The sequence below is a fragment of the Bos indicus x Bos taurus genome, chromosome 6 (genome assembly GCF_003369695.1).
Source record: "Bos indicus x Bos taurus breed Angus x Brahman F1 hybrid chromosome 6, Bos_hybrid_MaternalHap_v2.0, whole genome shotgun sequence".
NCBI classification, from domain to species: Eukaryota; Metazoa; Chordata; class Mammalia; order Artiodactyla; family Bovidae; genus Bos; species Bos indicus x Bos taurus.
In genome coordinates, this window is record NC_040081.1 from 72,100,585 (window position 1) to 72,124,785 (window position 24,201).

Consider the following 24,201-nt stretch of genomic DNA (forward strand, 5'->3'; position numbering starts at 1 on the left):
GAGATCCCACGTGCCAAGGAGCACCTAAGCCAGTGTGCCACAACTACTGAGGCCATGCAGCAGGACAAGCCATCGTGATGAAAAGACAAGCCATTGTGAAGAAAAGACAAGCCACCGAAATGAGAAGTCAGAGCACACAATGAAGAGTGGCCCCTGCTCACCTCGACTAGAGAAAGCCTTCATGCAGTGGCAAAAAACCCGCCACTGCCAAAAAATAAAATAAATCTTAAAAAGAAATTCTATTTTCTTTGAAGTTTTTTCTTTTTTTAAATTGGAGTACAATTGCTCTACAATGTTGTGTTAACTTTCTGCTGCATGACTAAGCTTATACATATATCCCCTCCCTCATAGAAAAACACATTCTTGTGTTGAGATTAGAATTTTTTTTTTAATTTATTTTTGGCTGTGCTGGGTCTTCTTTGCTTTGCACGGGCTTTCTCTAGCTGTGGTGAACATGAGCTAGTCTTTGCTGCGGAGCACGGGCTTCTCGTTGCGGTGGTTTCACTTGTTCCAGAGCACAGGCTCTAGAGCTCGGACTCAGCAGTTGTGGCACATGGGCTTAGTTGCTCCACGGCATGTGGGATCTTCCCAGACCAGGGATCCAACCTGCGTCCCCTGCATTGGCAGGCAGATTCTTAACCACTGCGACACCAGGGAGCTCCAAGATTAGAATTTAAGAAAGCAGACCATCATAAGGTAAAATCCTTCTACCTTATTACCATACAAAGTTCCATAAATGATTTAGAAACCAAAGATTACAGTGGAAGAGATTTGCCAACCTTGACAAACGATTCTATAAATTTTTGAATTTTCCAATGCAGCAAATGCTAAAGTTTAAGTTATTATTTATATAGACAATTTACAGAATACAACTTAAAACTGAACATTAGATTATAAATACACCTTTCCTACACACTTAGCATCATTGCTGTCTTCAGATAAATAAGGTTCCAAATCTAAATACGAAAAGACTTTTTAATGCTATATTGATTACAATTTTACTTGTTAAAAAAACAGAGGAAAATACAACAAAATGTTAACAGTGTTTATATCTAGACTGTGGGAATACAGATGACCTAAATTTTTTCTTTTTTATATTTTTCTCTTTTTTAATATTTATTACCTTGAAATTAGAAGATTTAGCATTTTTCTTTAAAATTAGTCTTTTATTTTTATTTATTTTTAATTTTAAAAATTAATTTACTTATTTTAATTTGAGGCTAATTACTTTACAATATTGTGGAAAAATTAGTTCTATCACATGTGTGTTGCTGCTAAGTCACTTCAGTTGTGTCCAACTCTGTGCGACCCCATAGACAGCAGCCCACTAGGCTCTTCTGTCCCTGGAATTCTCCAGGCAAGAATACTGGAGTGGGTTGCCATTTCCTTCTCCAATGCATGAAAGTGAAAAGTGAAAGTGAAGTCGCTCAGTTGTGTCCAACTCTGTGCGACCCCATGGACTGCAGCCCACCAGGCTCCTCTGTTCATGGGATTTTCCAGGCAAGAGTACTGGAGTGGGGTGCCATTGCCTTCTCCGTATCACATGTGTATGCATCCCTAAAAGAGCTTTTTAAAAGTCTTTATGTTTTTGAGATCTATAAAAACGATATCACACTATATATAATTCTTCTGTAGATTGCTTTGTCCATCAACATGTTTTCAAGATCCATTCATATCTCAGCGTGTAGAGAAGTTCATTCATATTCGGTTGTTTCCATTTAGTGAACACACTACAATGTATTTATGTCTTTTCCTGTTGGTGGATATTTGGGTTGTCTCCAGTGTTTTGCTATTATGAACACTGTGTCTCTGAACATTTTTGTATATGTCCTCTGAAGCACTTTTAGGAAGACTTCTCTAGGAGTGGAACTGGTCATAAAGTATGTGACTAGTAGCTTTACAACATTATACCAACTTCTTTTCCAAAATTGTTGAACAAAACTATACTATACTCCTCATACATACACTATTGATACTATGTATAAAATAGATAAAGAATGAGAACAGGGGACTAATATAGCACAGGGAACTCAATGCTCTCTGGTGACCTAAATGGGAAGAAAATCCAAAAAAAAGAGGGGGATATTTATGTATAGCTGACTCACTTTGCTGTACAGTAGAAACTAACAACATTGTAAAGCAACAATACTCCAATAAAGATTAGTTTTAAAAAACTGAAAATGAAAAAAAAAAAGAAAAACTGTACTTCTTCCAGCAGTAGGTAGCATTTCCTTGCTCGACATTCTCATCAACACTTGTATTGGCAAACTTTTTAATTTTTTTCCAAAATGGTTAGATTTTTGTGTGTGTGTGTCCATGAATAATATCTAAACCTTCTTGAAGCTGTTTATGTCTCCATCCTGCTTAACTTCTTGTGCTAAAATTTTCCATACATTTACTATTTAGTGTATAAAAAGAGTGTTTCCTGCTGGAGCCCAGAAGGAGATTTGAGGTATTTTTGGAGAGTTTAGACTGTCTTCAGGCTAGCTCGTTATTTCCACTGGTGACCAAGAACAATGCGAAAGATGGATGGAAAACTAATTACAGCAGGCCTTTTGTCTGTATAATGCTAAAAATGTTTCTATCTTCCCTTCTACAGAGCTTCTGGGAGTCAGGACTTCGCTCTGCACTTAAAAAATGTGTTAGCTGTATCAATTTATTGTTCCCTCACCCTTTAAGCAAATATCAAAGTCTCCAGATCAAAACGACAGAGATGGACTTAAAACAACTGAATAAGGAAGAAGAAAGGATGTAGGGATAGGCAGGAAGAATAAAAGAGATTATTTGGTTGTGGGCTTAAAATAAGATATAAACATGTGAGATCAACTAATGTGCTCAGTCTTTGAACTGCAATACCATGACCATGGGGGTACTGCCTTCCAGTTTAAAAGTGGGGTACTCTTAGTTCTTTCAGTTTTGCTCACAATCCTCTCTTAGAAATAGAATGGAATTGGTCCTGTTTTGTGGTCAAGAAAGGTTAACTAACTTATCTACAGCATCAGAGGAAGACTCAGAATTCCCCTTTTTATTCTGGCCACAGCTGTAACATCAGCTCTTGATGTCATAAGCAAGATTGACGCCTACTTCCAAAATGCAGTCTCCTTACACTCTTTTGATGTCACAGAAATTCTAAGATATGATTAAATCACCTGCTTGGATCTTTGAGCTCCAGTTTTGGTCATGGTCTTTCCCTTTAGTGAAGAGCTGGAACTGGGGCAGGCAGGCCATTTCTGACTGACTGGTCTCTCCAGCCTCATTCCCTAGTGGCTTCCACAGCCCAACCCTCTTGTAGAATTCCTCACCTCTCCTGGGAAAGCCCTAGTATCTACTTGACACCAAGGCAACAGAGAGAATGAAATCACCCCCTTTCAGGTTTTGTTCTGACTCCACACTTTGAAGTACCTTTTGGGGAAACGTTCAAGTTTGTCTGGTATGATCTGAACTCTTAACTTCTGATCCAGTGTAACAGCTATGGGCACTCACGGAACCACCTGCCTGCTCACAATGACAAGCACGCTTTATTCTCCCAAAACATGCTGCTCTTGACTCCACGGGGCAGGAAGGCTTAGGGCTTGAATTCATTCATTCCAACTGGTCACCAGCAATGCTACCACCCCAAGCACCTCTCATTTCTCAAAGTTTTGTTAGGCGAAGGTATCATCAGATTTAGTTTTCAGCGTTTCAGCCCTGCTCTGGGGTTGCGTATCTCTTAGGAGTTAAGCCACGACTTAAAAATATGAAATGCTGCCTTGCTTTAAGTTCTGTATATCCTATGCCCACTTTTATATGTGTCCTGTGTATTTGCTAATCCGGCTTAGTACATTCCAGGTCCTCCTCTTTAGACTTGCTTTCCTCTTGCCTTAGAAGCTCCTCTATTTCAGGAAACCCAGCAGAATTAAAAGCAAACTGAAACTTGAGCCAATGTAATGAAAAGGTCAAATAATTAGAACTCTTGAGCACTAATCGTTTGAAATATCACTTTGCTGAGCCTCCATTTCTTTCGTGGAAAGAAGGGGTATAATAATACACACCTGGGTCTAGTTCACTGCTCTGTTGTAAAGTTCATATGATATTGTTGTAAGGAAAGTGTTTCTAAACTGAAAAGTGTTTGCTTATGGAAAATACTACTTTTTTTAGGTAACTAACTTATTTGGCAGTGCCAGGTCTTCCTTGTGGCATGTGGGATTTTAGTTGCAGCATATGGGATCTAGTTCCCTGACTAGGGATGGAACCCAGGCCCTCTGCTTTGGGAGTGCAGAGTCCTACCCACTGAACCACCAGGGAAATCGTTATGCATGTGTTCATACTAAGTCATTCCAGTCGTGTCTGACTCTTTGCCACCCTATGGGCTGTAGCCCGCCAGGTTCCTCTGTCCATGGGATTTCCCGGGCAAGAATACTGGAGTGGGTTGTCATCCCCTCCTCCAGGGGATCTTCCCTGACCTAAGGATAGAACCCATGTCTCTTATGTCTCCTGCACTGGCAGGAGGGTTCTGCACCACTAGCACTACCTAGGAAGCCCCAGTCCTTGTACTATTGTTTTTTAAAAACCATAGTTCAGTAGGGCATCTTCTGGGTAGCAAACTGGTAAGAATTGTAAGTTTCACTCTTTCTGAGTTTCAATCCCTTTTTTATCTTTCTGGAATGGTAATGCACAATGGTTGAAATAAGAACCTTTTTTTGAGAGAAAAAAAAAAAATCAAATGCTGTATATATTGCTCCATCTTAAGAGATATTCCTAGATGGAACTTCTCAGTACTAACCAGATGAGGGTGGCAGGTTTTCTCATGAGCAGTTCTACACGTTGTATATTGATTTGAACTTAGCTGTTGATATTTTCCATAAAATGTTAGTTTCTTTGCTCATTCCTCACCACCACTCCCTAACATACTTTCATCTACTAATGAGAAAGCATTACTAGGACAGAAGGTGAGTAGTGAGGAAGTTAATAAGCAGGAACAATTATTCTATGAATTGGTGAGGAGAGTTTTTGAGGCTGTCTTGGCCTATGAGAATAATGACCAAATTGAAGTCGTTTTGAAATAATTTGTTCATGGGCTTGTCTTCCCCAACAAATTATAGGCTTTCCTTGGTGTTTATGTCATCTCTTACAGATTTCCATTTCTCCAGCACTCGTTAGGTGTGTCTACCACTTAATAGGTGCTCATTGTGTGTCTTTTGAACTGAATGTAGCCAATGACATCTGGCCTGACTTGATTTAGGACAAAAGTTAGGAAGACAGTGCTCTGTGTTTTCAACAATCAGGACCTGCCATGTTCAAAACCAAAACATAACACTGGAAAAAATAACATTCTAGCCTCCTAATAATGCCCTTTGGTTCTCACTGCCCAAAACAACACAGAGCTGATTCCTATTTTTGAATCAGATACAGAAACCTCACAACAACATATATATTGAGTAATTATTATGTGTCAGGCACAGTCCTAAATGTCTTAGACATATTGACTAGTTTAAGTGTTAGAAGAACAATAACACTATGTGATAGACACTCTTATTGTCTCCACTTAATATATGTGTAAAATGATGGAAATTATACACTTTCCCCAAGGAGATGTGTATAACCTTCTCCAAGTCACAAATGAAGTGAGTGGCAGAGCAGGCATTAAAACCCAGAAAGTGTAATTTCTGCATCCATGTTTTTAACCATTACACTGCCTTACCTCTGTGTACCAAGTAGCTAGGTAGATAGAAGCACCCTGATAGGTGGTTGCGGGAAGGGGGGCAGTCAAGCTGAGTGGTGCTCCTAGGACAGGAGTGAGGCTGTGTCCCCTGTCTGCTCCAGCTTCCGTGGGGTGGGGCTGGTCTGAGAGCAGAGCTTCTTCCCTGTGACACATTTCTCAACCCTGGTGACCAGACATGACTCTGACCCAGTTAAATGGATTAGTTGTGATTTTAGTTAATACTAGCAGCACCATCAGTCAGGCTAGCATTTTTTTTTCCCCACACATGCTCTTCTTTAATTGGTACAGATGTACTTGAAAGATGACATTATATGAATAATATAGTACACAAACGAGAAAGAGTTACAGCATCTGATAGAATGGGTCAGATGGGTTGGCTCCAACCAGATCAGCTGGCTCTTAGTGAGTATTGCTGCTATTTTAACCCCTACATGTACACAGTTTCGTTGACTTAATTAAGGAACTTCCTAAGACTATTGTTGGAACAAATCCTTCAGCGGTCCAGACCTTCTATAGCCATTTACAGAAAATAGCAAGATATTATGAAAAACTGTTGGAAGTGAATGACTTCCAGCAGTGAATTAATCATTAATTAACTTTGGACATAAAATTCTTTGCCTGAACACTGAGTTCTTTTCATTGATAGCCCAACTCATGTTCTAATCCAAAGATTTGTATGTGGAAACATAGGAAAACAGTGAAAATCAATAATAAAACCTTATACTCCTTTTGCGAAACAAGTGGAGCACTCAGTCTACCTCCTTAGAAATAAATGGGTAAATGAAAGAGGGCAATCCCATTTCCATAATCTTCTTAGAGGAGATCTCCATTTTGTAAGCAGGTTGCTTTTCAAAGGTTTATTTCTACTATTATTGTTATGAATTCAGAAATTTTTCTCTAGAAATAATACTGTAAACTATAGTATTATAATTATAGTAAATAGAATCCCAGGCTAACCCACAAAAGGGAATGTAACTGAAATGCTATATAATTCATAACTGGAAAAGAATAGAAAATAATCCTGATAAATTATCCTAGTGAAATTTAATAAGAAATCATTTCTTTATTTTGAAAGCAATGCTTAAGAAAAAGGAGTGTTGATTAAAATTTGACTTGAGAGAGATGAGGTTTTGGTGCAGATATGAAAGGGGTTTGGCAGGGAAAGTTTTGAGAATATTATAGGCTGATGGCACAACTTTGATGCCTGTGAAGTATGCAGAATAGTCCCTGACACTTTGTTGGGTGTGTAGTGAAGGCTTATGATCAAACGCATGTTGATTGAACTTTATTTTCAAAAATCACAGCTTATCTTTGTCTTGATGAAGGCATAGTAATTAGAGCTGCATTTTGTCTGTGTGTCCTAGAGGAACTAAGGAAGGGGAAAGAGGAAGAAGAAACGGGGAATGTTGAGAAGGATTGATGTGAAAAGCAGGTCATCTGAGATACGATTAACGATGTGAATGGTAAATAAAAAGCCAGAGGTTACTTTGCATGGTCCTCTCCTCCTCATCCTTTTAGCCAGTCCCTAAGTGCGCTGCTAGGCAAGAACAGTTCAGTTGCTGACCAGAGCTCTTTGTAGATAGGAAGGGAAAGAGAAGCAGAAATAAAGTTTTCTCCAAAGAGGGAATGTTTGTGTTTTTTTAACAGATGAATTATATGTAGGGGATACATGTTAAATAAATCCTCATTAATGAGTGAAAATACTAAACTGGTATGGAATAATGGAAAGATCACTGAGCTAGAAGTCAGAGCTGATTTCAACTTTAACACCTCTACTTAATAGTTACATTATCTTGGCTGAGGTTTGGTTTTTTCGGTTTGGGTTTTGTTTTTTGTTTTTTTAACTTATTTGAAATCTAGTTCTCTTCTCTGTAAAATGTGAATAAAAACTTCCCTTCCTGCCTATTTACTCTGGTTGTGATCCAGTGAAATTACTGAATATTATGCTCATGAAACAACTTAGAAAGCTGTAAAATAACATACACATTTCCAAGAGTGTTATGATTATTTCTTCAGCCAGAAAAAGTCAAGTTATTGGGTCAGATGACCTCTGAGATTGTTTCTCTTTTTAAATTCTGATGATGAGAATGGCCTGGGTTTTGAATTTTCATGTTATTCTTCATCAGCAGCTTAATGATGCCATGGACCTGAGAAAGGGGAGTACAGTGTCCCCCTAGGGCGTGTCCATGATCTACTCAGCACTTTGTACCTAGTTTCTACTTCAAAGGACAACTGAGGGACCCAAGAAACATTTTGAGCCACAGTGCTTTTTTAATATTCAGTCTATCTGTTAAATTAACATGGCCATATAATTTGTCATCACTTGAGTGGTGACATTTAAGTGTAAAAGGGATACTTGAATAATTACACCAGAACAACAGGCCTATATGAAAAATGTCCAGGCAAATCTAGACGTCCGGTCCCCTCATTACATGTAAAACGTTAAATTTCTCACTTTGGTGTAGGATAGTAAAAATTCTCCTTTGAATTTAGGGATCTGAGCTACTGTTATGTATTAGCAAGATGCAGGCCTTATTAGGATCTTGAGGACAGACCACATATACCTACCCAAAGTGTTGAATAGGAGGCTGCTTTTTGCTCTCAAGAAAGCATACTGTTGCAGCTCTATGGTTAAAAGGTAAGAGGATACACTATAGCTTCAAATTTCCTAACTTTCATTTTTATTTCAGTTTGAATACACAGAATAGAATTTATCTCACAGGGTGAATAATGCTTGGGCTTCGGCCTGCTTTGGGTATTGTTAGCAGAGTTGTACTAGAGCTTAGTAAGTGTGAATACCTATTACATATCAAACAGAGATTGGTCCTATGATCAAACATAAATAAAACGAAAATGGCTTGTACTAGAGATTTCCATGATACACAGCCAAGCCTTTTCAAACTAGATAAAACAGGAGGCATGAGACTTGTGAAGAAAACTGAATCATCAAGCCTTCTGTTTGAAAAATGTCTGATGCTCTAACACACGAAGAAATTAGACTTCTGTTATGGTATTTCTAAAGAAAACCATTAAACATAAAGACAAATTTGCACTACTAAACTTAGAATCAAGTAACAAAAGATCAACTTTCTGAAGTTGGTGGAGAAGAAAAATGGCACAAATAAGTCAAAAGGGCAGATTAACATTCTTTTTATGTTTTAGAGTATATTTTTAATATTAGTTTTTGTGTCAGCCATTAAGCTTCCTAATTATGTTTTATCTAGAACATTAATTACATTAAGTCAGTATTGAGGTGCATGTGTTTGTTGCATAGAAAAGGAAGGATGCTCAAAACCTTGAAAGCTGGGACTTCCCTGGTGGTCCAGTGGTTAAGACCCTGCCCTCCCAGTGCAAGGGGTCTGGGTTCCATCCCTGGTCAGAGAACTAGATTCCCCATGCTGCAACTATGATCCCTCATAAGACCTAGCACAGCCAAATAAAAATAAACTTTAAATTCTGATGATGGAAATCAGTCTGGTATTTTAAAAATTTGGTCCCTCTAAACCATGCATAGATAATTCAGAATAAAGTAGAACTGTCATATTTCTCTGTGGTCATTCTGTCACTTTAGAATGTTAAAAAATTAGTTTCTTTCTGAAAATATTCTCACTCCTGTGCCGGACTCTGAAGAGGGCTGTTCATTTGTAATTCTGGAGACATGTCATCATGATTTATTAATTTTCAAAATGTATGCTGGGTTATATAGTATTTTTGCCTGAGTCCTAATTACCTAGTAAGGAACAGCAGTTGGGCACCTTCACGGGACTACACAGGCATGATCAGTAGATGTTCAGGCTGCTGGCTCACAGGCTGTTGAAACCTGCCCAGTGCAAGCAGGCGTAACTTCTTCAGGTTGTTTGTGCATTTGCTGGAAAGGTTCTTTGATAGAATGGAATTATCTCTTTGCACAAATACACTTGAATCAATTATTATTTTTTATGGTCCAACTACCATTCTTATTTTATGACTGTACTTTAAGTAATGGATAAAATGACACACACCTGGTTTCTTTGTAGAGCTCCAAATTATGCCAAAGTCCAACCATGCATGCTGCTTGTTGCCATGATACTCAGTTATATGGGCCTTATTTTTCCCCCATTGAGTGGTTTTTATGAACAGGTGTTCAGCTAATGGGATAAACAGAGGGCGTGCAGCTCTAGCCTAACCATTAACATCACAAAATAATTGGAAAGGACAGATATACCAGAAAGCTAGCTCTGAACCTACAGTAGATCTTTTCTCTGAGCATCAGATATAATTTTGCAGAAAGAGCCTGGATGGAGCATCAGAAGACCTGCATGCTCTTTCCAACAGTAGCACTTAAGTCTCCAAGTGACTTTGGACAACTCACTTAATTGTTTTGAACCTCCATTTCTTCATCTATAATTGAAGCTATAATCCTACTCCACCTGTCTCACAGGGTTGTTGTAGGATTCAGTGAGACAGATTAAGTTTATGAATATCACTATAAATTATAAACATGGTATAGATATAAGATACCATTGTTAAGGTTCTAATCCAGCTTTCAGTGGTTCAGGATACAATGTTGGGCAACTGATAACACCAGCTTTTGCGATCATTAATATAGCAAAACACCATAAAAACTTCACTCTGCTTTATTCCTAATAAGATTTCTTAAAATATTTCATTTGCTTTGTCCAGTAATCAGTCAGCAATACAAAGAAATGAAATGCTTCTAAAACTGCCAACTCAAGTTTAAGAAAATAACATTTTGAGAAGGAGTGATTGCTGAAGATCATGCTCTTTAAGTTCTAGAAAATGATTTCAATCAGTTTTTAAAGTCTTATAAAAGAAACTTAGTGAAGCTTCTAAATGTTTGAAATATTAGACTACTGCTGCTGCTAAGTCGCTGTAGTCGTGTCCAACTCTGTGCAACCCCATAGATGGCAGCCCACCAGGCTCCTCCGTCCCTGGGATTCTCCAGGCAAGAATACTGGAGTCGGTTGCCATTTCCTTTTCCAATGCATGCATGCATGCCAAGTCACTTCAGTCGTGTCCGACTCTGTGCGACCCCATTGATAGCAGCCCACCAGGCTCCTCCATCCACAGGAGTCTCCAGGCAAGAATACTGGACTGGGTTGCCATTTCCTTCTCCGTGAAATACTAGACTAGAAGTTACAATATCAGGCATCTCCATTTTGTATGGGCGACTCAATATTCCATATTGCTTAGAGAAAACACAGGCCATCTAGCCCACTCCACTCCAATCCCCTGTCTTCCACCAACCAGATCTAAACGGTGGTTGACTATACCTGTGAGGGTATTCATTATAGCAACATTTGTGAGAATTGTAGGCAGAAGAACTGTCTAACACTATAGGATTAGATAAACCAATGGATCAAGTAGCAGACTATTAAAATGGAGTTAGAAATAATGCATTGGAAATATTAGAAATATAATTGGCAACACAGGTAGACCATAAACATGTGGTGTTGAGTTAAAAGAGAGAGCAAGAAAGGGAGACTGGGAGAGCAAAAGAAATAGAATGAGATATAAAACCTAAGAAGAGTCTTGTGTGTACTATGAGTTAAGGAATATGTTAATTCAACATGAGCCTAAAGACAAAAAAAAAAAAGACTTTGAAGACAAAAATATTGTTGGACTGCCCCATCTTTCAGAGCTTGCCTGTATAATTCTTTCCAATGTATTTGCTGCATAATGAGGGAATATATTACAGCTTACCTCATATTCTTCATGTGCAGACTACCTGGGCTGGCTTTTTTCCCCAAAGGGCAAGGTGAATAGCTGGTCACTGACCTCCAGGTCCACATACTCCATGCTTTTCAGTGCCATCATCAAATGACTCTCTAGCCCTCTCTCACCCAATTTAAACAGCATAGGGTCCTTTTGCCACTCCTCATAGACTTCTTTCGAGCTAGTTTGAAAGACTTTCTTTCCTTTTGAACTGTGGAACCCTGAACTGGGTACCAGGCTAATGAAGGCAGGAGAAGCCCTCCCTCCTTCTTCACACATGCTTCATAAACCTCAGTTCTAGTCATCTCCAAAGGATGCTACTCTACTATTCACAAAGAGCGTGAAGAACATATAATAAAGTGATAGACACTTCCAGGCATAAATTATTGAATTAAAGATTTTTTAAAAACATATTTCGCTCCTGGACCAGTAGACTAGAAATCTGGAAAGGAGGGAGGGAATATAAGCACTGGGGAAAATCGTTTATGTAAATTTCCTCAGGGAGCAAGCACACAGGAAGGAAACGAAAATACATCAACAAAAACTAGACTGTCTAAACAGATCTGTCATGGCCTTAAGAATTACAGGAAGCTTCCTTCGTGATCCATCTAGATCTAATAGCTGGAATGAGCGCCATTAGTTTCCTGCCCAGTTACACAAGGAGATTAGAGTGGATCAGTGTCTGCCTTACGTTGTATGTGACTTTGTTTTTGTTTTAACATATAAAGATAGAATAGTTCATTCATGAGTGATCTGACTGGATTTTTATGTTTGATCACTTTTTATCAAAACCACCAGAAGTAAATCACAAGAAATTATACAAGGATGGGTAAAAGTAATATGCGTGCTAAGTCTCTTCAGTTGTGTCCGACTCTTTGCAACCTTGTGGACTGTAACCCTCCAGGCTCCTCTGTCCATGGGATTCTCCAGGCAAGAATACTGGAGAGGGTTGCCATGCCCTTCTCCAGGGGATCTTCCCGACCCAGGGACCGAAACTGAGTCTCTTAAGTCTCCTGTATTGGCAGATGGGTTCTTTACCACTAATGTCACCTGAGAAGCTTAACTTCTCTACTTTCAAAAGAGCTTCTATCATGTCCTAAACATGGCCATGCGCTAACAAGAGCCTAAAGCAAATATCAGAGTAACTTGACCTTGTGATTTGTTGATCACAAGTTTCCTTGAACCCCTAGCATTCATTTTGAACTTCTTTTTGGTTCTCTGGCCGGGCAGGATGGATACAATGCTTCCCACAGGGAACCTGAGTCACTGGGGAGTGAGTGACTTGGCAGAGAGGCCAGAATGAGGAGTGGGGAGGCCTGGGTTCACAGGCAGTTCAGCCTCCAACTAACCCAAGATATAGGGCAACTCACCCTACTCTCTTGTTCCTTCATATACTGTAGTCACAGATGACCAGATAGTATATTGCTCAAGGTCAGGTATTTTTTAGAATGAAAGGAGGCACTAGTAGTACTCCACTGGAACAACTGATGTTTTAGGCTTTTCCCTCCCACTTAAAATTCCATAATAGCTGAAGTAGAGCTGAAAATATAACAGGTTCCTGACCACCAGACTCCTGCTCTGCTTCCCAGGCTAGGCTGTCTGCCCTGCGAGGACCTGTCTACCTTGGAGATCTGTGGAGGAGTGTTTACTTTATCACCTAAAGATCAAGGGACTTCCCCAGCCATTAAAAAGGACAGCCTGATCTGCACCTGCTTGGTCAGGCATTCATACGACCCAGACCCTGCCTGTGCTCAGAATCAACAGCACTGGAACCCCAAAGCCACATCGAGGTCACTGGCAGGCAGGGGAGGCTAAGGGAGACGGGCCAGGAAGAGGGCAGATGCAGGCAACCACTGTGTGGGGACAGGCCCTTTCCTTTGCAGCCTCAAGCCTGTTCTCCACTGGCCCAAGGCCTGTGGACAGGACAGGTGTGGTCCAGGGGCCACCTTGGGATCCTCAGTTGTTGGGGGGTTCGGCACCACATGGAATTCAGGATCTTAGTTCCTGACCAGTGATTGAATCTGTGCCCCCTGCATGGAAGCACGGAGTCCCTCCTCAGGTGTTGGTTTTTAATAGGCAGGTTGCTGCTGCTGCTAATTCGCTTCAGTCGTGTCCGACTCTGTGTGACCCCATAGACAGCAGCCCACCAGGCTCCCCCATCCCTGGGATTCTCCAGGCAAGAACACAGGTTAGTACTTCATAAATCACTCCAGGCCACAGGCCACCCCTCTAACAATTTCATCATTGCATAGCCCTGTTCACCTGGCTTTTTCAATTTGGAGGAGACCATCAACAAAATCCAAAAACTGATGTGGGTGACAGATCATGACACAGCCCTAAAATATATATGTATATCCAAGAAAAGTAAGCCATTCCACACAGAGAGAATTTAGAAACAAAGATGAAGGGAAAATATTCAGACATGTCATACCAAGAAGGTAGAAATTCTGTCACTGTTTTACAACCCTATTTCATCAGTGGTGCAAACCTGTCACTTATTTAAAAAAAAAAAATTTTTTTTTTTGGTGAAACTGAACGGTAAGAAGAAGAAACATTTGGCTTCATCTGCAGCATTAAAGCAAATTTGAGGGTACTACCCTGGTGGCAACAGTCTAATCCTTTACCCCAGAGCTTGGGTCTGCTGTCTCCTGGTCTCCAGGGGCCCAGGACGATGCTCACCTTTCCCCTCCTCGCTCACGGCTGTTCTCACCAGTCAGGACTCTGTGCCGTGTAGCTCCTGTATCTGGCAGACTCTGCTTCCCTGGAGAGAGGTTCAGAACACCCTGATCACACCCCTCTTCAGAGGCTGGCCCTACCTAGTATAGCTACCACTTGCCAACAAGAGCTGCAGCAATCTGAGCTTTCCAAATGCAAGAAAGTCTGTCAGAGTCACAGGAACTAAGGGGATACCTTGCCCCAGGCTGCAGGACTGGGTCCCCAAGGGAGGAGGCCCCTTGTCACTAAGCCTGGGCAAGTTGCTCTGCCAGTGCCAGCCTTCTGCCCTGAGAAGGAAGCAGGTAATATTTATAGAGCCCTGGAAGCAGAATTTATTGACGTCTTAATCCCTACTGTGGGGGAAGGCAATGGCACCCCACTCCAGTACTCTTGCCTGGAAAATCCCACGGACGGAGGAGCCTGGTGGGCTGCAGTCCATGGGGTCGCTAGGAGTTGGACACAACTGAGCGACTTCACTTTCACTTTTCACTTTCGCATTGGAGAAGGAAATGGCAACCCACTCCAGTGTTCTTGCCTGAAGAATCCCAGGGACGGGGGAGCCTGGTGGGCTGCCGTCTATGGGGTCGCACAGAGTCAGACATGACTGAAGCGACTTAGCAGCAGCAGCAGCAATCCCTACTGTAGTGACCTGATGGTGACTTTCCATTTCTCAGAAAGATAAATGAAAGGCAGCCATCTCTGAGGAGGATGAATGCATTTAACAAAGAATAGACTCATTCATAAAAAGAAATCTCTTAGGGCCCACAATGTGTAGGAAGGTCCATATGGGAAGTGACTGCAGGACTTCTATTGAAAACTCCCAATTTTGGTATAATTTCCCCCAGTAAGTTGCCTGGGATTCTGAGTAATAGGGATATGGTGATGGTGATGGTTTAGTCGGGCAGGCTCCTCTGTCCATGGGATTTCCCAGGCAAGAATACTGGAGTGGGTTGCCATTCCCTTCTCCAAGGGATCTTCCTAACCCAGGGATTGAACCCAGGTCTCCTGCACAGCACATTTTGCCTAAAACTTTGATTCTGCTGATTACTCCCTCCCAATGGTAATTATATTCAAAGAACTCCCAGATGTGTTATCTTGTTGAAACCTATGTAATATACCAGGGAGGGACATAACTCATTAAACAATCATTGTCTATTAACATTATTACTTTAATTAGTTTTCCAGAACTGGGTAAGCAAAGCCCTAAGGGATGAGACCCTAGAAATTGTTGGACTTGGAGGAGAAATGGAAGAAACCACCTGAAACATGGCAGGTGGCCCCGGCAGAGCAGGTGAGGCTCTGCGGCCCCAAAGGCAGACCTACACCTGCCCCTGCATGGACACAGGTGCCAAGGTGAGGGCCCCATAGGAAGAACAGAAACCACAAACTCCACTCCGCTCATGTTTCTGCCCCAGCTGCCCTGGGAATCATGATGAAAAGACCCGTGGTGCCAAATAGACGCATCCCAATGCTGAGAACCCGGGCTAGCGCCTGAAAGACCGACTTGGCTGTCCCCCAGAGCAGAGCGCCTGATGCATCCGCCCTGATTCTTTTCAATAATTATAATCCCCTGACTTAGATTAGATATTATGTAGGAAACAAAAGGAAGCTTTAGTTTTGAAACATCCCTTCTCACACGTTAGCACAATCCTTAAATAATGCACCTTTGAGGCTCTGACTAATTCGTCATGCCTGGCACCAGGAACATGTCTGGGTTCCAAGAATTTGCTGGAAATGCGCCAGATATCCTTCCCTAGCTAGAGTTGGAAGTGTGGTGCTGAGGACCCAGAAGCAGTGGTCTTGGGGGTCCCTCGTCCTCTGAGGTCCTATCACTATCCAATTGGGTCCCTGGCACACGATGGTCAAGGGGTTGGGGGTTCATGTGGCCGAGGGTAGGCCCTGCCCTGTCCATGTGTCTCATGAGTGGTTTGGGTTTCACTGGTTCCCATCCCCAGCTGCACATTAGAATCACCTGCAGAGCTTTAAACAGTATTACTGGAACCACCCATTCCTGGGTTCTGATTTAATAGGTGGGGGCGGGGCTCAATCCCAGGTATTTTTCTCGAGGTGCACAACCACCACCTGAGATGATCTCTGGGACCCTTCCAGTTCTATAAAAGTCCACAATCTTGATGGTTTGGGCCTTCACTTTATTTACTGAGTTAATTTTTCCCCAAAATACTCGTTTCTCATTTTCATTATGTTGCTTAGGCAGATTATTAGAAATGCTTTTAGTTATCTAAAAAAAGGTGAATTGTTAAATTATTGCTTGTTGAGTATAACTGGCTTCTAACACTGCACGTTTAAAGTGTGTGATCTGATCAGTTTTCACAAGTGAGAAATGGTTGCCTAATCATGATAGTGAACACACCCATCACCCCCAAACCCTCCTAATCTGCGTAACTGTCTTTCCAGCTCCCCTGTCTCAGGTAACCACTGAGCTGCTTGCTGTTCCTATAGAGTAGTTTGCATATTTTATCATTTTGTGCAATGCAGTCTGTACTAATTTTTTGCTAGCTTCTTATATCCTTGTATTTGAGATTTCAAACTCTTTAAGAATAGAAGCCACCTTATATTTCTTTTCTCTTCCTCTTGGCCCCCAACTAACCTTTGCTCAGAGAAGCCCCTTAATCATTATTTGCTCGATGGAAATCAGACCTTTATGACCTTACAACTGAGCTTCGGTTTGGTGGCAAGAAGTGCCTGCTGTGTTAAGGGTCTTGACTCCCCACTACCTCTCTGTAGGTTCCTAGTCAGCAGCTTCAGCTCAGTTAAAAAATTATGCACTTTCTTAAATCTGAGTCTTTATTTAGGGTCATGGACTGCTGCTGCTGCTGCTAAGTCACTTCAGTCATGTCCAACTCTGTGCGACCCCAGAGATGGCAGCCCACCAGGCTTCCCCGTCCCTGGGATTCTCCAGGCAAGAACACTGGAGTGGGTTGCCATTTCCTTCTCCAATGCAGGAAAGTGAAAAGTGAAAGTGAAGTCGCTCAGTCGTGTCCGACCCACAGCAACCCCATGGACTGCAGCCTACCAGGCTCCTCTGTCCATGGATTTTCCAGGCAAGAGTACTGGAGTGGGGTGCCATTGCCTTCTCCACATAGACTGCTAGGGATCCAGAAAATGGGCATCCAGATGAGTACTGGGGGCAGAGGGCAGGGGAACTACATGGAAAAAGCTCTTGGATTTCCCCAGATTCTTCATCACCAGACTCTTGATCCAAAAGGAGGAACTATGGAATTCCAGGTTTGATCCCTGGGTTGGGAAGATCCCCTGGAGAAGAGAGTGGCAACCCACTACAGTATTCTTGCCTGGAGAATTCCATAGACAGAGGAGTCTGGTGGGCTACAGTCCATGGGGTCGCACAGAGTTGGACACAACTGAGCTACTAACACACACACATGGAAGTCACATCATGTTTCATTCCTTATTCTAGTCCTATGCATTTATGAATATGATGTCTAATTATATACCCCCTACTATCTGCTCCCCCTACTTTTTCCTTCCTTAATCCCAAGTACCTGTATTTTGTTTTCTGGACTCTGGTTATTCTTAACCCTACTGAACTAAATACACTCCAGGGCCCTGTTGACTGTCAATGCTACCTCATGGGAATTTTTTTGCATTCCTTGTCTAAGATCTTCTCACCTAAGCTTTGTGGTATGTTGTGCCTTTTAATTCTTATTTCACTTTACTTAACAATCTGCCTAGATACCTGGTGCTCAAATATCACAAAGTTACATTTCTGCAAAGCCCCAGAGCATGTTTATTTTCATCTTAAACAAGATCAATGTTTTCATTGTTATAACTGATAAGGATTATGAGAACCAGAAGTAACAACAAATAGCATTGCAGACTCTCAGCGGAGCCACCTCTAATCAACCCAGAGACACCTTCCCTTTTGGAAATTTTGACTCCTTTTGGGTCAAAAAATATTTTTAAACAATACTATATCTGATTTTAGACTAAGGTGTAGAATAGCAATATTGACTTCTAAAGGATAGAAATTCATATGCACTGAGCACAGTCCTACAAGCGCTGCTTTCACTGTGTCTTTCAGAGATAGGACAGATATAAAAACATCTCACCTGCTAGTCAAAAGGTCAACACAGACTCCCCCTGGCTCCAAATGCCCCTCCACCCCCAGGCAGGGTTGCCAACATCTGATGCCTCACACCCCTCATCGTTCTCTGGCTCCCTGCTTGGGGCCGGCTCTTTAATTCTCCCTTTTGTCTCTACCTTTTCCTATCAGAATAGCAAACAGGGTCACAACAGCATTTCAGTCCAGTCTCTACACAAGTTCATTCCTCTGCCTGAAAAGGCAAACCTCTGAAAGTTACTTACGTGGAAGCGGCAAAGGCAAGCGCTGGATTTGGATGCTGAGTTAGCTGATGCCAGCCTGCTTAAATAGCTGGGTTGGCTGACGCAGGCTGTGGATAGCACGTTTATTTACGCCCGTGAGTGCACGCTCAAGCAGGGACCTGAAAAACCTGCAGCGTGGGCAGGAGGAGAACAGCCGAGCGTTCCATCTCTCCTGGTAATTCAGGTTTGGTATTCAGGCGGTGACTTCTGAGAGTCTCGTGGAACTTTCTCGGCACTGCCTTCTTATCCCTGATCTCTTTCTTGGCAAAGGAGAACTCTTCACCAAGATCGGATGAGAGAGGTGCAGCTGAGAGAAAAAGGAAGAAATGCAGGACCCTGGACCCTTGGCCTGAGCTCCTTATTTTGAATGGACTTCCAGTTAAATGTTGCCTCATTTCAAAGCATAGGCTTGAGGTTGATTTTGCAGCTCCGTGGACAGGATGACAAACTAAAAGCCTGGGCAATAGCCCAATCAATGAAAAGTTTTTTTTTTTTTTTTTTCTTCGGGCACAGAATGTACAAATAAGTTATAAGGGAGGATCAGGCTAGGATGATACAATGTGAGGTCTCCTTTGAAAGAGATTTTAATTTCTTTCCCTCTGCATCTAGACTGTCCTCTCAGTTGTCCCTCCTCTCCCTTTGTTAATGAAATTCCTAGCTGAGAGTTGCAGGATTCCCCATGAGAGCTCAAATAAATAACCAGTGTGTGAGCAAGGCTGTGGGAAGATGCACTCTCCGGTGCATGTTCAGTGATTTGTGTGGCCATCAGAGGAAAGCTTCCTAAGGGTGAGGGTATGTGTGTGGGTGTGGGGACCCAGGTAGTCAGTGTTTATCTGGATTTGACAGCTAGATACAGGAGTTAATAGTCAACTGCATGACACTAAACACATTAAGTGGGTTTGATTTTAAGAGGATGAAGGGAGACAGGGTTTGGTGAGATCATTTATGAGAGCATCTGTGTATATTTGCTGGTACGTAGCCCATACTGGTAAGTACCATCCAGATAAACACAACCTATATTTTTCACTTCACTGGAGAAAGAAAAGGCCCACTTGATTCTCTTGGGAACAGCGGCTATAGGTGAAAGAAGAGCAGCAATCATTCAGAATATTTCTTTCTCTCTTGGAAAAGGGGATAATGGTCATAAAACATGTGTGGGAGAAAAGCGGAGACGGAGCCTAGCCCACCCCATCCCTGGTTACCAGAGGAATTCTTTTGTTTCTCCTAATTCATTGCCTAACTTCTGACTGTTCTGTGGCCAAATCTGGATTCTCGCCTCCCAGGCTTCTTGAATACAGGGTCTATGTCTTGTTCATCTTTTGACACCCACAGTGCCTGGCACAAATTCTTGTGACAATGAATATGATCATCGTCATCATCTAGGATCTAGAGAAACTGACTACGCGCCAGCACCTGGGCAAAATGGTTTATAGAGAGTTTGCTTGCTTATTTAATCCTCACAATTCTATGAGTTAGTTTTTTTAATATCATCATTTCACAGATAAGGGAACTGATACTCAGAAAAAATCAAATGACTTTCCCAAGGTCACAGCAAGTGGTAGAGGTAGAATTTGAATCCCTACCTCTGGTTCCAGTGTCTGATGATACTCAGGATTGATTTGAAGCAATATTTTGAAAGTTGCCTAAGAATGTTTTCGCCTATTCTTATTTGTTTACTTGTTTATCATTAGTCTCCCAGAATGTGATTTCCTTGACTTAATGACCTTGCCTACTTGTCCAGTCCTGTAAACCCAGCACCCAGCACAGTGTACGGAACAAAGCAGGTGCTTGCTCAATAAATATATGCTACTTGTTCAGTTTCTAAATTCCTCTGAAGGCTGTGCATCCCAAGAGATAGAGTCTGACATCAGCAGAGTCTTATCTTGCTCCAGACACATTTTTTTCGCTCTTGTATAAATGCACTGGTTACAAGCTGTTTCTCGTTATCCAGTGTATCATGGGGATGAAACTAAAAGTGGCTGAAACCATAGAGCAGTTTTACATCAATTAAGAACTCTGCAGGTATGTGGTTTCAGTTTGTCCAGTGGTGCAATGAGGTCCTCAAGACCCAGACTTTTTCTATTTTTCATTCTGTAGCCTTCAGAGTGGCAGTGTTACCACCTCTCATGGTGGCCAGGTTGCTGCAGTAGTTTGGCACATTTCATCCTTAGATGAAGCTGAAGCTCCACTACTTTAGCCACCTGATGTGAAGAGCTGCCTCACTGGAAAAGACCCTGATGCTGGGAAAGACTGAGGGCAGGAGGAGGAAACAGAGGATGAGATGGTTGGATAGCATCACTGACTTAATGGACATGAGTTTGAGCAAACTCTGGAAGATCTGAAGGACAGGGAAGCCTGGCGTGCTGCAATCCATGGGGTTGCAGAGAGTCTGATATGACTTAGCAACTAAACAACAAGACAGGTAGGAGGTGATGTGGGCTTTCTCCTTAGTATCTCTCTTTGTCAGAGAGAAAAATCTATCCAGAAACCATCAGCAAATTTCCAGTTATGTCTTCTTGCTGAGAAGTGGACCACATGAATACCACATTGGCTAAATCCATCATCTGCAGGGAGGAAATGAATCACACTGATCAAAATTTATCTCATGAACCCGGAGGAAAGGTTCCATATTCCTCAGACAAGTTTCCCTGTTATCTAAACAAAATCAGGGTCCAGTGAACAGACAGGTAGTACAGAAGTGCTACCAACAGTTCTGTCTATCTAAGGGGTCCTTTGAAGTATGACAGCCTCAACGGCTTTAGTGCTTAGGAACCATCCAGGACTCAAAAATTGGATTTTCAATTTGCGTGGGTGTGTTTTAAGTGGGGGCTTCCCAGGTGGTGCTAGTGGTAAAGAACCCGCCTGCCAATGCAGGAGACATAAGAGATGCAGGTTCCATTCCTGGTCAGAAAGATCCCCTGGAGGAGGGCATGGCAACCCACTTCAGTATTCTTGCCTGGAGAATCCCCACGGACAGAGGAGCCTGTCGGGCTACAGTCCATAGGTTTGCAAAGAGTTAGACACAACTGGTGACTGCAGCCATGAAATTAGAAGACGCTTACTCCTTGGAAGGAAAGTTATGACCAACCTAGATAGCATATTCAAAAGCAGAGACATTACTTTGCCAACAAAGGTTCATCTAGTCAAGGCTATGGTTTTTCCTGTGGTCATGTATGGATGTGAGAGTCAGACTGTGAAGAAGGCTGAGCGCCGAAGAATTGAACTGTGAAGTTTTGAATTGAATTGAACTTTTGAACTGTGTTGTTGGAGAAGACTCTTGAGAGTCCCTTGGACTGCAAGGAGATCCAACCAGTCCATTCTGAAGGAGATCAGCCCTGGGATTTCTTTGGAAGGAATGATGCTAAAGCTGAAACTCCAGTACTTTGGCCACCTCATGCGAAGAGTTAACTCATTGGAAAAGACTCTGTTGCTGGGAGGGACTTGGGGCAGGAGGAGAAGGGGACGACAGAGAATGAGATGGCTGGATGGCATCACTGACTCGATGGATGTGAGTCTGAGTGAACTCCGGGAGTTGGTGATGAACAGGGAGGCCTGGCGTGCTGCGATTCATGGGGTCGCAAAGAGTCGGACATGACTGAGCGGCTGAACTGAACTGAACTGAACTGAAGCAACTTAGCATGCGTGCACGCACCTGTTTTAAATGAGAAAATCTTGCTTTCACTCTCAGCAGAATTAAAACGATTTCATCAACCCATAATTAAGGGAAGTAGCTGACCACAGTGGTTTTTTTTCTATAGATTTAGATCCTAGGTCTTTATATGACCACTGATTTTCTGCATATCCAAGGAATAGCATGCAATCTGTTAGCCTCTCATCTTCTCCTATATCAAATGGGGCTGATAGAGCTGTTGACTTCTTAGAAACATCAAGTCCAATAATGCAACTAATTATAGAAAGGATTGCAAAACAAGGTATGGGGGTTTAAGGCTCAGTTTCCTGTTCCTCCTCTTGTTTATTATTTTTTGGTGAACAACATAATCCCACATGTTGGCATCTGCCTCTGCCTGAGAGCTTCAGCTTTTGCCTGGGATGTGTGAATTAGAAATATATGGTTGATACAGTAATTCGCACATGTGTTTTTTTTTCTCCTGGTGGTTAACACACTTCAAATTAACACCTGCAGATGGGTAATTACTTTCCCTTGCTTTGCTGTTCTAGACCTCTTCCCTGCGGTGAGCTTCTGGAATTATCTGTTGTCACCATCAAGAGAATTAGGATGGCTCTCAGCCTCAGTGCCATCTTCTGAGAAACAGCAGAACGAAGTGGAGGAAAGAAGTGAAAGTGCAGGCTAAAGCGCAAAAGGAGAAAGATGAGGCAGAGGTCCAAGTAAACTTGTACACCATGGAAGCCACCAAAGCAGAAACAAGAGAAGCCAGAGGCCAGGGCCGCTGGCACGAATTGCTGAATTGCCTACTATCTAGAACTTGTCTCAGTGGATCTGGAATGTCTATGGACGTTCTGATCCCCTCGACCACCTCTGGGAGACTCACCTTGTTCACATGGAAGCTGTCCCTTTTGCTCCTTTGCCCTGGACCTGTGACATTCTGGGCTAGTTCTCTTCCCCGTTGTGGCTGAATGTAACATGTACAATAAATCATCTCTTTTGCTGTCTTAGCAGAAGAAAAAACAAAAGAGAGAGAATTAGGATAAAGGATGAAGTGAGCTAGTTGTTATGCTTTACAAGGAAGGAACAATGTCCAGGAATTGGTAAAAAAAAAAAAAAAAGGTGTTTTTGCCGAGCTACTGGAAAAATGGTAGAAAGGAAAGAGTATGGGCTCCTGAATCATACAGACTTGGATTTAAGCTCCATCTCTGCCACTTTCCATCCATGTGACCCACAGAAAGTTGTGTAACTTCTCTCAGACTTAGTTTCCTCAGCTGTAAAATGGGAATAATGATGCTTATCTCACAGGTTCGCCATAAAGACCAGATATAATACAGGTAAATTACAGCATAGTGCCTAGAACATGGTATATAATCAACAATTAGTAGCTACTGCTAATACTTAAAACAGGACCCCAGATTTTCCTTGGTCTTCTTTGTGGAACCCACACATGGTGGGCATAAAGTATTTGAGCCTAAAACCCCCAAGTACTACAACAAACAAAGGTGTTTGGTAGAGTCGCATAGAAGACAGTGATATCTGAATAGCCATTGTCTTCCTGTCCAAAGCTAGACATCACTGGGTGCATCCCTGTATGAATGGGGAGCACATGCAACTGAGCAATAGTGCAGAGAGAGAAGTTATTCCCTGGGAGTCAGGAAACTATCAAAAGCGTTTAAGAAAATTCACTGTGAAGGATACAAACTTCCCAAAGGCCAAAATCGGACTTGTACAGAAGCAGATGGGGAAGAGGAGGTAACTAAAATACAGAAGCATACTTGTTGGAAGTTCTGCCCTCAAGGTATGAACTTGTAGACAGAGAGACTGAGAATTCTCTATAGATGATGTGGAAGTTCTGACTCCTGCACGCCCTTCCTGGTCCAGCCTGTCCGGGGTGCAGAACAGAACAGCGTGGGAGGCAGAAAAGGATCTGCAGACGACAGAGAACCTGGATCCAGAAAAGGATGCCAGTTGGCCTGGGTAGGAGGTGTCTCGCTTGGCTGCTCCCATCAGTGGGTGTCACAGTTTCCCTGGTGAAGTGGGGCTGGCGGTTACAACATAATCACACTCTATTCGTTGTAGT

The 24,201-nt window shown here is 42.1% G+C and overlaps 1 protein-coding gene and 1 long non-coding RNA gene across 4 annotated transcripts in view; one reads left to right on the top strand and one right to left on the bottom strand.

The window, feature by feature from the left end:
* Positions 1–18,903, bottom strand: part of HOPX (HOP homeobox) — a 32,072-nt gene extending 13,169 nt beyond the window's left edge. The window contains exons 1-2 of one of the 3 annotated variants that reach the window (XM_027544573.1): positions 18,476–18,902; positions 14,096–14,177 (exon numbers count right to left, since the gene is read on the bottom strand). The gene's annotated coding sequence lies outside the window, so the exon portion shown is untranslated. Of the gene's footprint in view, positions 1–14,095; positions 14,178–18,475 lie in introns of all 3 variants that reach the window. The other 2 variants (XM_027544577.1, XM_027544571.1) reach the window with 2 other exon arrangements.
* On the top strand, positions 574–23,125 carry LOC113894318. Its single transcript, XR_003511534.1, has 2 exons — positions 574–696; positions 22,673–23,125. It is a non-coding gene; the product is annotated as an uncharacterized LOC113894318 (long non-coding RNA).
* Positions 23,126–24,201: the final 1,076 nt, after the last annotated feature.